Raw genomic sequence first — 14,351 nt, forward strand, 5'->3', positions numbered from 1 at the left:
TCCTTCCCAATATCAGACCAAGATTATTACAGCCAAAGTAAAGATTATGTAGATGCAAAAGTATCTGTATTTGCAGATGACATGAAGTTATACACAGACACCATAAAGAATCCTCAAGAAAACTACTGAAACTAATAGAAGAGTTCAGCAGAGTATCAGGATACAAGATAAACACAAAAAATCAGTTGGATTCCTCTACACCAACAAAAAGGAACTTCAGAGAGGAAATCAGTAAATCAATACCATTTACAATAGCCCCCAAGAAGATAAAATACTTAGGAATAAATCTAACCAGAGACGTAAAACACCTATACCAAGAAAACTACAAGGCACTACTCCAAGAAACCCACATAAGTAGAAAAACATACCGTGCTCATGGATAGGAAGACTCAACATTGTAAAAATATTAATTCCACCAGAAGCGATCTATAGATACAATGCAATTCCGATCCAAATTCCAATGATACTTTTTAATGAGATAGAGAAACAAATCATCAACTTCATATGGAAGGGAAAGAGGCCCTGGAAAAGTAAAGCATTACTGAAAAAGAAGAGCAAAGTGGGAGGCCTCAAACTACCTGATTTTAGAACATATTATACTGCCACAGTGGTTGAAACAGCCTGGTACTGGTACAACAGACACATAGACCAATGGGACAGAATTGAGAATCCAGACATAAATCCATCCACATATGAGCAGCTGATATTTGACAAAGGCCCAAAGTCAGTTAAATGAGGAAAGACAGTCTTTTTAACAAATGGTGATGGCATAACTGGATATTCATCTGCAAAAAAAAAAAAAATGAGACAAGACTCATACCTCACACCATGCACAAAAAATAATTCAAAATGGATCGAAGACCTAAATATAAAATCTAAAACAATAAAGATTATGGGAGAAAAAAAATAGAGGCAACACTAGAAGGGCTAATACATGGTATAAACAGTATACAAAACATTACTAACAATGCACAAACATCAGAAGAGAAACTAAATAATTGGGAGCACCTAAAAATCAAACACTTATGCTCATTGAAAGACTTCACAAAAAGAGTAAAAAAATTACCTACAGACAGGGGGAAAAAAAATTTAGCTATGACTATTCCGATTAGAGTCTGATCTCTAAAAAAATCTATATGATTCTCCAAAAACTCAACAACAAAAAGACAAACCAATTAAAAAATGGGCAACGGATATGAACAGACACTTCACCAAAGGAGACATTCAGACAGCTAACAGATACATGAGAAAATACTCAAGATCATTAGCCATTACAGAAATGCAAATCAAAACTACAATGAGATTTCATCTCACTCTGACAAGGCTGGCATTAATCCAAAAAACACAAAATAATAAATGTTGGAAAGGCTGTGAAGAGACTTGAACTCTTACACACTGCTGGTGGGAATGTAAAATGGTACAACCACTTTGGGAATCGATTTGGGGCTTCCTTAAAAGGCTAGAAATAGAACTTGCATATGATCCAGAAATCCTACTTCTCTTAATAATTCATAGAGAAATAAGAGCTTTCACATGAACAGATATATGCACAATCATGTTCACTGCAGTACTGTTTACAATAGCAAAAAGAAGGAAGCAACCAAGGTGCTCATCAATGGATGAATGGATAAATAAATTATGGTATATTCACACAATGGAATGCTATGCAATGATACAGAACAATGATGAATCAGCAAAACATCTCATAACATGGAGGAATCTGGAAGGCGTTAGTTGCAAAAGGACAAATATTATATGAGACCACCATTATAAGCACTCAAGAAATAGTTTAAACACAGAAAAAATATTCTTTGATGGTTACAGGGTGGGGAGGGAGGGAGGGGGTATTCACTAATTAGATAGTAGACAAGAACTATTTTAGGTGAAGGGAAAGACAACACGCAATACAGGAGAGTTCAGCACGACTGCACTAAAACAAAAGCAAAGAAGTTTCCTGAATACTACCAAACACTTCGAAGGCCAGAGTAGCAGGGGCAGGGATTTGGGGACCATGGTTTCAGGGGATATCTAGGTCAATTGGCATAAGAAAAAGTGTTAAGAAAACATTCTGCATCCCACCTTGGTGAGTGGTGTCTGGGGTCTTAAATGCTAGCAAGCAGTCATCGAAGATGATCAATTGGTCTCAACCCACTTGGAGTAAGGGAGAATGAAGAACACCAAAGGCACAAGGTAATTTTGAGCCCAAGAGACAGAAAGGGCCACACAAAGGAGAGACTTCAACAGCCTGGGACCAGAAGAACTAGATAGTGCCCGGCTACAACCGATGACTGCCCTGACAGGGAATATAACAGAGAATCCCTGATGGAGGAGAACAGTGGGATGCAGACCTCAATTTCGTTTGAAAAAAAAAAAAAAAAAAACAGATTCAATGGTCTGACTGAGGCTGGAGGGATCCCAGAAGTCATGGTCCCTGGACTTTCTGTTAGCCCAACACTGAAACCATTTCCAAAGCCAACTCATTAGATAGGGATTGGACTGGACTATAAGACAGAAAATGATACTGGTGAGGGGTGAGCTTCTTGGATCAAGTAGACACATGAGACCGTGTGGGCAGCTCCTGTCTAGAGGGGAGATGAGAAGGCAGAGGGGGAAAGGAGCTGGCTGAATTGACATGTGGAATACAAGGTGGAGAGTGGGAGTGTGCTGTCTCATTAGGGACACAGCAACTAGGCATACGTAGCAAGGTGTGTATAAGTTTTAGTATGAGAGACTGACTTGATTTGTAAACTTTCACTTAAAGCACAATCAAAAAAAGAAAGAAAAAGATTATGTAGATGCAGACCTAAATTTAAATTGTTACATGATTTAGAAGCAAATGAATGTCTTAGGATTCAGTAATCACATACATAGAAGGAGTAAAGGATTGCTGGAAGGATTCTTTCTAATGAGTTCCAGAGATCAACTCTTTTGTCTCACTGGAGGAAAGGACAATGCCCTCAGCTCTCACATCTGAGATGGGAGACAAGAAGGACAGAGTCTCCTAAGCTTTAGAGTCTAGAAAGTGAAATTTAAGCGTATCTGAAAGTCTGACCTCCCAGGAGAATTCTATGTAGTCTAGAAAGGTCCATTTGTAACTGTTTTAAAATCCTTGGTCCTCACTGGAGCAAGATTTGCCTGAGACATAGGACATCAGTGGCACATTTCCTTTGTATTTTAGAACTTGGAGACTGACTACATAGACTGATTGAAAGAAGAGAGTACCAGAAGGATGTTTACCGGTGTTTTGTTGACTGTGTGGATCATAACAAATTATGCATAACGTTGTGAAAAATGGGAATTACAGAACACTTAATTGTGCTCATGAGGATCCATTACATAGAGACAGTTGTTCAGACAGAACAAGGGGATACTGATTGGTTTAAAGTCAGAAAACGTGTGCGTCAGGGTTGTATTCTTTCACCATACCTATTCAATCTGTATGCTGAGTAAATAATACGAGAAGCTGGACTGTATGAAGAAGAACGGGGCATCAGGGTTGGAGGAAGACTCATTAACAACCTGTGTTATGCAGATGACACAACCTTGCTTGCTGAAAGTGAAGGGGACTTGAAGCACTTACTGACGAAGATCTAAGACCACAGCCTTCAGTATGGATTCCACCTCAACATAAAGAAAACAAAAATCCTCACACCTGGAACAATGAGCAACATCATGATAAATGGAGAAAAGATAGAAGTTGTCAAGGATTTCATTTTACTTGCATCCACAATCAACATGCATGGAAGCAGCAGTCAAGAAATCAAAAGACGCGTTGCATTGGGCATATCTGATGGAAAGGACCTCTTTAAGGTGTCAAAAAGTAAAGATGTCCCCTTGAAGACTAAGGTGTGCCTGACCCAAGCCATGATATTTTCAGTCACATCATATGCATGTGAAAGCTGGACAATGAATAAAGAAGACCGAAGAAGAATTGACCCCTTTGAATTGTGGCGTTGGCAAAGAATATTAAATATACCATGGACTGCCAAAAGAACAAACAAACCTGTCTTAGAAGTACAACCAGAATGTTCCTTAGAAGCAAGGATGGTGAGACTGCGTCTTAATACTTTGGACATGTTGTCAGGAGGGATCAGTCCCTGGAGAAGGACACCATGCTTGGCAAAGTACAGGGTCAGCAGAAAAGAGGTCGATATGAGTTGGAACCAACCAACTCGACAGCACCTAACAACAACAACAACACACAGATTGAGATGCAGAGGACAGAGGTGCTCAATCAAAATCATCATGAGTTTGAATGGGTAAATCTGAAACAGAAGCCTGAAAGCACATAGGAAAATAATTGCATTGCTCTCTGGCTATTCCTGTAACTTAAAAACAAGAGTTTTTTTTTGTTTTTTGTTTTTTTTTTTTTACAAAAACTTTGGAGAGAAGAGAAGTTCCAAATTGCTTATTTATCTTTTACCCCCTTTTCCTTTTAAACTATTTTGAAATCTAGAAGTTTTTGAGAGAGCATTCTTTTCAGTCTTATTCTATAAATGCTGCTTCTACTGACTTTGCTTGATAATTGTAACATTATTTGCCATCCTTGCAAACCTCAGCCTCTAACCATGGTTTGTATTTGGTGCCAAACCTTCATGCTAGGCCCCAACTTGCCTCTTGTCTGCGCAGACAATAAATTGCCACTTTCTGGTTCCCTTGCCATCAGTGTCCATTTTGTTTCAATAGACTAATAGGACAGGACAAGAACCTGAGGAATTTGGTTATAGTTACGGTTGTGTGTCAATTTGGCTGGACCATAATTCTCAGTGGTTTTGCAGTTATGATGTAGTTTGGCAGCTATGTATGACATAATCACTTCCATAACGAGATCTGATATACTATAATCACCGCCTTGACAAGATCTGCTATAAGAAGCCAACCAGTTGAAAGGGAGTTTCTGGGGGGAAGGGGGGTGATGCCACCTGCATCCAATATATGTAGACTCTCTGGCAAAGCTCTCTGGATTTTGCTCACTCTGTATCCTGTAGTGGCTCCTGTTCATCAGACCTCTGGTTCATAGGACTTGAGCTAGTAGCTTACTACCTATCTTGGGATTCATCAGCCTCTACAGTCTGTAAAACAGTGACCTGCCATTTTACCTGCCAATCTTGGGCTCCCCAGCCCCTGTAACTACAAGAGTCAGGAGAAGCCTCCACCCTCATCCATGTACTTGGGACTTTCCAGCCTCTACAACTGTGTGAGCCATTTCTTTGATATAAAACTCTACGTCTCTCTCTTCTTCTCTCTCTATATATTCATATGTAAATATATATATGTATAGAAGAGAAGTGTGTGTTTATGGTTTTGCTTCTCTTGAGAACCCAGCCTTAGACACCATTCCTCTCCTTCCCATTGTGACAAAGTTTGTTTGTTTTTAACCATCACCACTATTATTTCCCCAATTTTTTTTAATCACCTCAAACAGAAACTCTGTGCCTATTTTCAATTTGATATATAAATTGTGGAGAAAGATATGTACCTGGCTCTACCCAATATTTGTTGTTGTTTTTGTTAGGTGCCGTCAAGAAGGTTCCGACTCATGGTGACCCTATGCACAATAGAACGAAACACTGCCCAGTCCTACACCATCCTTATAATTGTTGTTATGCTTGAGCTCATTGTTGCAGCAACTGTGTCAGTCCACCTCATTGAGGTTCTTCCTCTTTTCTGCTGACTCTATAGTTTACCAAGCATGATGTCCTTCTCCAGGAACTGATTCCTCCCGACAACCTGTCCAAAGTTTGTCCAAAATATATAAGATGCACTCTCGCCATCCTTGCTTCTAAGGAGTATTCTAGTTGTACCCAATATTTAGAGCCCCCTTAAGCAGTCCTTGATTTTAGGAACGTTGCATATATTATAAACATTTCACAGTGTTAGAAGGCTGATGGGGACATGCCTTTTAAACCCTTATTTAATTATGTGGAATTGTATGTAGACATGTAGACCCTGCTCCAGGTTTTATCCCCAGCAGTGAAACAGCATAATTACAAATGCCTGATCTAGTTCATCGGGAGTTATATGTTGGCTCTCCTTCATTGCTCTGAAGGTTTTACCAGGGCCGTCTTTCTCCAGTAAATTTATTCAAAGTTTGTTAAATACCATGAAATTGCCAATTGCTGGTAAGTTTTGAACCTCAAAGCACCAGTTAATTTACTCCTCAGAAAATCATCTGTGCTGGAAGGGATGGGTTTTCTGAAGGTAGGGATATGAGTGCTCATCCTGGAAACAGTGTCTACTCTTGCTAACCCTGTTGGTATGTGGATGGGAGAGAAAACAAAATGAAGGCCTATTGAAATGGTCCCCTTACATTCAAGAGATTATGGTTATATTCTTCTCTTCCTTTTCCAGAGGAAAAGTCGTTCTTTTTCCGTATCATATCTTCTATTCCCTCAAATGTTCTTGTTCCTACAGCTCGTCATTCTCCCAAAACATAGTTCCATTAATGTGTACTGCTCTATTTGGCTCCCTCATCATCCTCATTCTTCTTTTTCACTTTCTGTTTCCTTTCTTTCCCTTTCCCCATTTCTCTCACTCTCTTTTCCTTTTGTCCATTCTTTCTTCCTGTGTCTTTGAATTTAAGGAATTGCGTGTTCAATGCTCAAGATTAAAAAAAAAATTGTACTACATCACTGATCACATAATAATTAACTTTATATTTATCCTGGGTTTCAATTGCCAGCATATATAAAGAGTGTATATAATGTGTTTGGTTGCCCCTTCATCTCATCTGACCCAGTTCATATCCTGCTACTCTGTCAATTAGCTCCCTTGTAATTGACCAATGTTTTTTTTTTTACTGTCATAAACAGGTAGGATTAATTTTTTGTTACTTCATGATAAGCTTTGCAGCACATGATGCTGTTTCCCTTTTCCTTGAAACTCTCTCTCATTTTTAATTGATGTCTCTAAACTTTGCTATGTGGTTCTCTTCCTTCTTACAATTACTTCAGTTATCTTTCTATTTTCTTTTCTTAAACCACCCTCTTCTTCCTCCTCTCGTCACCCTTATTTTGTCCAAGATTTCACTGGATTCTCTTCAAGTCAGTCATATAGCGTGAAAATTACATACATCATTATTCTTAAAGTGCTGAAGATTAGAAATCATTCTTAGAAAATAACTGAATGTTTTACAGAAAAGTTATGTAAAAGTGTTACTATTCTTGAAATCAGATCAGATCACATATGCATATTCTGACTTCCACTTCTTGGAATTATAGTTTAAGAAATAGATGAACAAAATGGAACTTGTCAATAGTTAAGAAACCATTACATGAAAGCTGCAGAAACTACATAAAGAGCCTATGGAAATCCAAAGCCCATTTTTCCGGGTGTAGAGGAGGAACATTAAAGTAGGGACACGGAGGGACTGTCACTGTCATAAGGAGAATGAAAAATGGCTGCCCTCATTTTGGTTGTACAATCACTGTGTTAGGTCCTGGGGAACTAAGATAATGAAGGCACTAACCTTAAACTAAATGCAAGGTTTTGTACAGGTGGAAGAGTCTAACTAGGAAAATTACTGTGAGTCCCAGTACCTTTAGCTTTCAGAAGAAATTTTGCCATGTTGACATCACCCATAAATACAACTGTTATAGAGAAGGAGGATAATGTAGCAGTGATGGGCCCAGGTCAGGAACTTCTCAGAAGCCTGACTGAGAACAGATGGATGAAAAGAGGCTGCAGGGGTGAGGGAGGGAGTTCCCCCAACTTTTTGTAGTCAGTGCATAATTAAAGCCATGTGTATCAGAGACAAGTTTCATTTAAAGAGGTTAAGCCAGATTATTTTTTCTGATTTTAGAGTGTTTTCTGAAAAAGCCACAAGTATTGGAGCAGAAGTAAGACTGCATGGGCAAGTGGAGAAAATGTCATCCAAGAGATGCTGAAGTAAAATCAAAGATAGACTCTTAAGAGTGTTCTGAGGAGGGAAACATGACCCCAAACCAATTTTGGATTGAAGCAAGGATAGCAAGGCTTCATCTCACATACTTTGGGCAAAAAAAAAAAAAGAGTTTTTTCTATCTTTTTTTTTTTTTTAACCCTGGAAAAGGACATCATGCTTCGTAAAGTAGAGGGTCAGCAAAAAAGACGAAGACCTTCAGTGAGATGAATTGACACAGTGGCTGTAACAATGGGTTCAAACATAATGACTGTGAGGATGGTGCAGGACCTGGCAGTGTTTTGTTTAGTTGTACATAGGGGTCACTATTAGCTGGAGCCATCTCGATGGCACCTAACAACAGCAGTGACCTCAAATGATCTGATCTGTGAATCTTTAAGTTAGGAGGATACTCAGCCTCTCCCCTCAGATGCACTCCCCAGCTATGTTTGTTTGTTCTCACGGTTAATTAAATCCTACCTAGAATATTATGTTAAACATCTGGCTTGTAGTCTCAGGTTGCGCTCTTTTCATGAAAAAGTTCACAATACATTTGAAAACCAATTTGTCAAATAACTAGAGTAGCTTTCTATTTTGTGTATGTGTGTGTGTGTGTTATACTAGATATCTAGGTATCTAATGAACCCTGGTAGTGCAGTGGTTAAAGCACTTAGCAGTTTGAACTCAACAGTTTCTCTGAGAAGGAAAGATGTGATAGTTTGCTTCCATAGAAATTACAGTCTTGGAAACCCTATGGGGCAGTTCTACTCTGTCTTATAAGGTGGCTATGTGTTGTAACGAACTTGATGACAATGAGTGGTGTGTGTTTTACTAGATAATTACACAAAATGGAAAAAAAACACACTATAATGAAATTTTTAGCAAAACATTCATGTATTTAAGGAAAAATGGGAAATAATCAATTATAGCATCTCCTCATAAGCTACTATTTTAAAAGATTGCACTGTGCAGGAAGCAGAAAATCTATCCATGACTTCTAACTCACCAAAACTTCCATCAAGTAGGCTAAAGTTACACCTTATTACAATTGTAATTACATAGCTAACACTGTGAATCCAAATAGAGATAAACTTACCTAGAGATCATTTTCCCCCACGTGTCTGTCAGTTTGTCATGCTGTAGGGACTGGGATGTTGCTGTGATGCTGGAAGCTATGCCACTAGTATTCAGATACCAACAGGGTCACCCATGGAGGACAGATTTCAGCTGGGCTTCCAGACTAAGACAGACTAGGAAGAAGGACCCGGCAGTCTACTTCTGAAAAGCAATGGAACATTGTCTGATACAGTGTGGGAAAATGAGCCCCCCAGGCTGGAAGGCACTCAAAAGATGACTGGGGAGGAGCTGCCTCCTCAAAGTAGAGTCGACCTTAATGAATAGAATGGAGTAAAGCTTTCAGAACCCAACCCTCATTTGCTGATACGGCATGACTCAAAATGAGAAGAAACAGCTACAAACATCCATTAATAACTGGAACCTGGAATGTACAAAGTATGAATCTAGGAAAGTTGGAAATCGTCAAAAATGAAATGGAACACATAAACATCGGTATCCTAGGCATTAGTGAGCTGAAATGGACTGGTATTGACCATTTTGAATCAGACAGTCATGTAGTCTACTACGCTGGGAATGACAACTTGAAGAGGAGTGGTGTTGCATTCATTGTCAAAAGAACATTTCAAGATCTACCCTGAAGTACAACGCTGTCAGTGATAGGAAAATATCCATACACCTGCAGGGAAGACCAGTTAATATGACTATTATTCAAATTTACGCACCAACCACTAGGGCCAAAGATGAAGAAATAGATTTTTATCAGCTGCTGCAGTTTGAAATGTATCGAACATGCAATCAAGGTGCGTTGATAATTACTGGTGATTGAAATGCAAAAGTTGGAAACAAAGAAGAAGGATCAGTAGTTGGAAAATATGGCCTTGGTGATAGAAACAATGCTGGAGATCGAATGATAGAATTTTGCAAGACCAACGACTTCTTCATTGCAAATACCTTCTTTCACCAACGTAAACAGAGACTATACACACGGGCCTCCCCAGATGGAACATGCAGAAATCAAATTGACTACATCTGTGGAAAGAGATGATGGAAAAGCTCGATATCTTCAGTCAGAACAAGGCCAGGGGTGGACTGTGGAACAGACCATCAATTGCTCATATGCAAGTTCAACCTGAAACTGAAGAAAATCCGAGCAAGTCCACGATAGCCAAAATATGACATTGACTATATCCCACCTGGATTTAGAGACCATCTCAAGAACAGATTTGACTCATTGAACACTAGCGACCAAAGACCAGATGAGTTGTGGAATGACATCAAGGACATCATCCATGAAGAAAGCAAGATGTCATTGAAAAGACAAGAAAGAAGGAAAGACCAAGATGGATGACAGAGGAGACTCTGAAACTTGCTCTCGAACATTGAGCAGACAAAGCAAAAGGAAGAATTGATGAAGTAAAAGAACTGAACAGAAGATTTCAAAGGGCAGCTCGAGAAGACAAAGTAAAGTATTATAGTGACGTGTGCAAAGAGCTGGAGATGGAAAACCAAAAAGGAAGAACATGCTCAGCATTTCTCAAGTTGAAAGAACTGAAGGAAAAATTCAAGCTTCGAGTTGCAATAGTGAAGGATTTTATGGGGAAAACATTAAAAGACGCAGGAAGCATCAGAAGAAGATAGAAGGAATACACAGAGTTATTGTACTAAAAAGAATTAGTCAATGTTCAACCATTTCAAGAGGTGGCATATGATCAGGAACCGATGGTGCTGAAGGAAGAAGTCCAAGCTGCTCTGAAAGCATTGGTGAGAAACAAGGCTCCAGGAATTGATGGAATATCAATTGAGATGTTTCAACAAACAGGTGCAGCCCTGGAGTTGCTCACTTGTCTATGCCAAGAAATATGGAAGACAGCTTCCTGGCCAACTGACTGGAAGAGATCCGTATTTATGCCTATTCCCAAGAAAGGTGATCCAACCGAATGTGGAAATTATAGAACAATATCATTGATATCATACGCAAGCAAAATTTTGCTGAAGATCATTCAAAAATGGCTGCAGCAGTATATTGACAGGGAACTGCCAGAAATTCATGCCGGTTTTAGAAGAGGACATGGAACCAGGGATATTGCTGATATCAGATGAATCCTGGCTGAAACAGAGAATACCAGAAGGATGTTTATCTGCGTTTTATTGACTATGCAAAGGCATGCGACAGTGTGGACCATAACAAACTATGTATAACATTGCAAAGAATGGGAATTCCAGAACACTTAATTGTGCTCATGAGGAACCTTTACACAGATGAAGAGGCAGTTGTTTGGACAGAACAAGGGGATACTGATTGTTTTAAAGTCAGGAAAGGTGTGCGTCAGAGTTGTATTCTTTCACCATACCTATTCAATCTGTATGCTGAGCAAATAATACAAGAGGCTGGACTATATGAAGAAATGGGGCATCAGGATTGGAGGAAGACTCATTAACAACCTGTGTTATGCTGACCCAACCTTGCTTGCCGAAAGTGAGGAGAACTTGAAGCACTTACTAATGAAGATCTAAGACCACAGCCTTCAGTATGGATTCCACCTCAACATAAAGAAAACAAAAATCCTCACAACTGGAACAATGAGCAACATCATGATAAATGGAGAAAAGATAGAAGTTGTCAAGGATTTCATTTTACTTGCAACCACAATCAACAGCCATGGAAGCAGCAGTCAAGAAATCAAAAGACGCATTGCATTGGGTAAATCTGCTGCAAAGGACCTCTTTAAAGTGTTGAAGAGCAAAGATGTCACCCTGAAGACTAAGGTGTTCCTGACCCAAACCATGGTATTTTCAATCATATCATATGCATGCAAAAGCTGGAAAATGAACAAGGAAGACCGAAGAAGAATTAATGCCTTTGAATTGTGTTGTTGGTGAAAATATTGAATATACCACGTACTGCCAAAAGAACGAACAGACCTCTCTTGGAAGAAGTACAACCAGAATGTTCCTTAGAAGCAAGGATGGCTAGACTGTGTCTTACGTACTTTAGACATGTTGTCAGGAAGGATGAGTCCCTGGAGAAGGACATCACGCTTGGTAGAGTACAGGGTCAGCGGAAAAGAGGGAGGCCCTCACTGAGGTGGATTGACACAGTGCCTGCAACAATGAGCTCAAGTATAAGAACGATTATAAGGATGGCTCAGGACAGGGCAGTGTTTTGTTCTGTTGTGCATAAGGTCGCTATGAGTCGGAACAACTCGACGGCACCTAACAACAACAATAGAGATCATTTTAAGTAATTAGAGAAGGGTGTAGAGTTCATTTCTTCTTTCACATTAATTTAAGGCCAAGTAAATTGGATTATTATACCCATAGCTGTTTTATACCTGAGAAGACTAAAAATATGACTATCTTGGTACTTTTAAGCTTTTTTGTCTAGACCAAACAATTAATTTTGTTGTTGTTAGTTGCCATCAAGTTGATTCCCATTCATGAAGACACAACCTGTTACAGAGTAGAACTGCTCCATAAGGTTTTCTTTTTGTAATCATAATGGAAGCAGATTGATGACCTTTTCTCCTGCAGTCGTGCTGAATGGCCTCGAACAGTCAACGATTAGGTTGGCAGTCAAGCTCAAATTGTTCGTACTGCCTATTCCTACTCACAACGACTCCATTTGTGCAGAGTAGAACTGCTCTACAGGGTTTTTAAAGCTGTAACCTTTTGGAAGCAGACCACCAGGACTGTCTTCCAAGGTGCCTCTGGGTGGGTTAAAAATGCCAATCTTTGGGGTAGGAATGGAGCACGTAATCATTTTTGCCATTCAAGGACTCCTTTGCATTATCTGAGGACCTTAAATAATTGATAATAATATATGTTTTTGGTGGACCTTAAATAATTAATAAAAATATATTAACATAAGTTTATTTGCTTTACTCAATAGGTGACTTATAATTTCAAAACATGACCAATCATACACTAATCATGGAATTCTTGCTCATCATTTTCACTGAAAGTTGGATGCTGCTGAGGCTACATGCTGCATTCTTCTCACTGATCTACCTAGTTAGTGCCCACAATGGAAAATGTTCTCATCATGCTTCTCACAATTCCTGATCAATGCCTCCACACTCCAATGTACTTTTTTCAGGCATTTGTCCTTCTTAGATCTGTGTCTCATTTCTGCCACTGTGCTCAAATCCATCCTCAACTCCATCACCTTCATTGACTTCAACTCTTTCCTTGGGTGTGCGTTGCAGCTCTTCTTGTTGGTGCTCTTGGCAGAGTCGGAGATTAGCATTCTCACTGCAATGTCCTATGACTGCTATATTGCCATTTGCTGCCCTCTGCACTATGAGGCTGTCTTGGGCAAGAGGGTCTGTGTTCAGATGATGGGTGTGTCTTGGTTCAACGGTGGGGCCTTGGGAATCTTCTACTCAGGTGGGGCATTCTCTCTCAACTTCTGTGGCTCCAAGAAGATCCATCAGTTCTTCTGTGATGTTCCTGCACTCCTACAGCTCACTTGTTCTGAAGAACATGCCACCATTGACATCAGTGTGTCCATTGGAGTCTGTTATGCATTTTCACGTTTAGTTTGCATTGTGGTCTCATATGTGTATATTTTCTCCACTGTGTTAATGATTCCATCCAGACAGAACCAATCAAAAGCCTTTTCCATCTGCTCGCCTCATCTCATTGTGGTGTGTTCCTTGTAACAGGTGCTGTTGCTTATTTAAAGCCAGTCTCTGATGCATCTTCTCTTCTAAACCTACTGGAGTTCTATTCTGTGGCGCCATCAATCTTGAACCCCATTATCTACTGTCTGAGGAACAGGGACATTAAATCAGCTCTATATAAAGTCCTGTGGAATGTTAGAAGCACCTGAGTAATGGAAAGGTAACCAAAGTGGAAGTTAGGAAGTAAAGTCACCTTTCTTGTTCTGTCACCAACTAGCTGTTTGCAATTGTTTCTGTTTAGAGATCAATATATCATGGATTCTTGTTGATGATAAGCCCAGGTTATCAGTTTTAACAGGAAGTAAGCCTTCTCCTATAATCATGTACTTTACATTTCTTATATGTGCAGAAATTATGAAGTTTTTCCTGTTATTCCCATTTCCTATTGATGCGTTTGACTCTTATTCTGAAGCTCCCCATACGTGAGGTCTGTATGTGTTTCTAGTTTGTCCAAAACTTTCATCTTCCCTAGCATTCTCTTTATTTAATGCTTTAATATCCTTGATTTTTCCATCTGTTAATTTTATTGATTCAACTTTCTTCCTAGCTTCTCAATTTCTCTATTTGTTAATTTTAATTTTAACATAATTTTGCCGTTTTAAAAAATGTACTATTAATTATATCACAAGCTTCACTTATTTGATTAATATATGTTTGAAGATGAAAATTATACATTTACTACAATTGCTTACCCATTCCTGAGATTTCAGAAA

The 14,351-nt window shown here is 39.2% G+C and overlaps 1 pseudogene; it reads left to right on the forward strand.

The window, feature by feature from the left end:
- Positions 1–5,510: 5,510 nt before the first annotated feature.
- LOC135229428 (olfactory receptor 14K1-like) lies at positions 5,511–13,802 on the forward strand (annotated as a pseudogene).
- Positions 13,803–14,351: the final 549 nt, after the last annotated feature.

Source organism: Loxodonta africana, unplaced genomic scaffold (assembly GCF_030014295.1).
Source record: "Loxodonta africana isolate mLoxAfr1 unplaced genomic scaffold, mLoxAfr1.hap2 scaffold_29, whole genome shotgun sequence".
In the NCBI taxonomy this organism is placed as follows: Eukaryota; Metazoa; Chordata; class Mammalia; order Proboscidea; family Elephantidae; genus Loxodonta; species Loxodonta africana.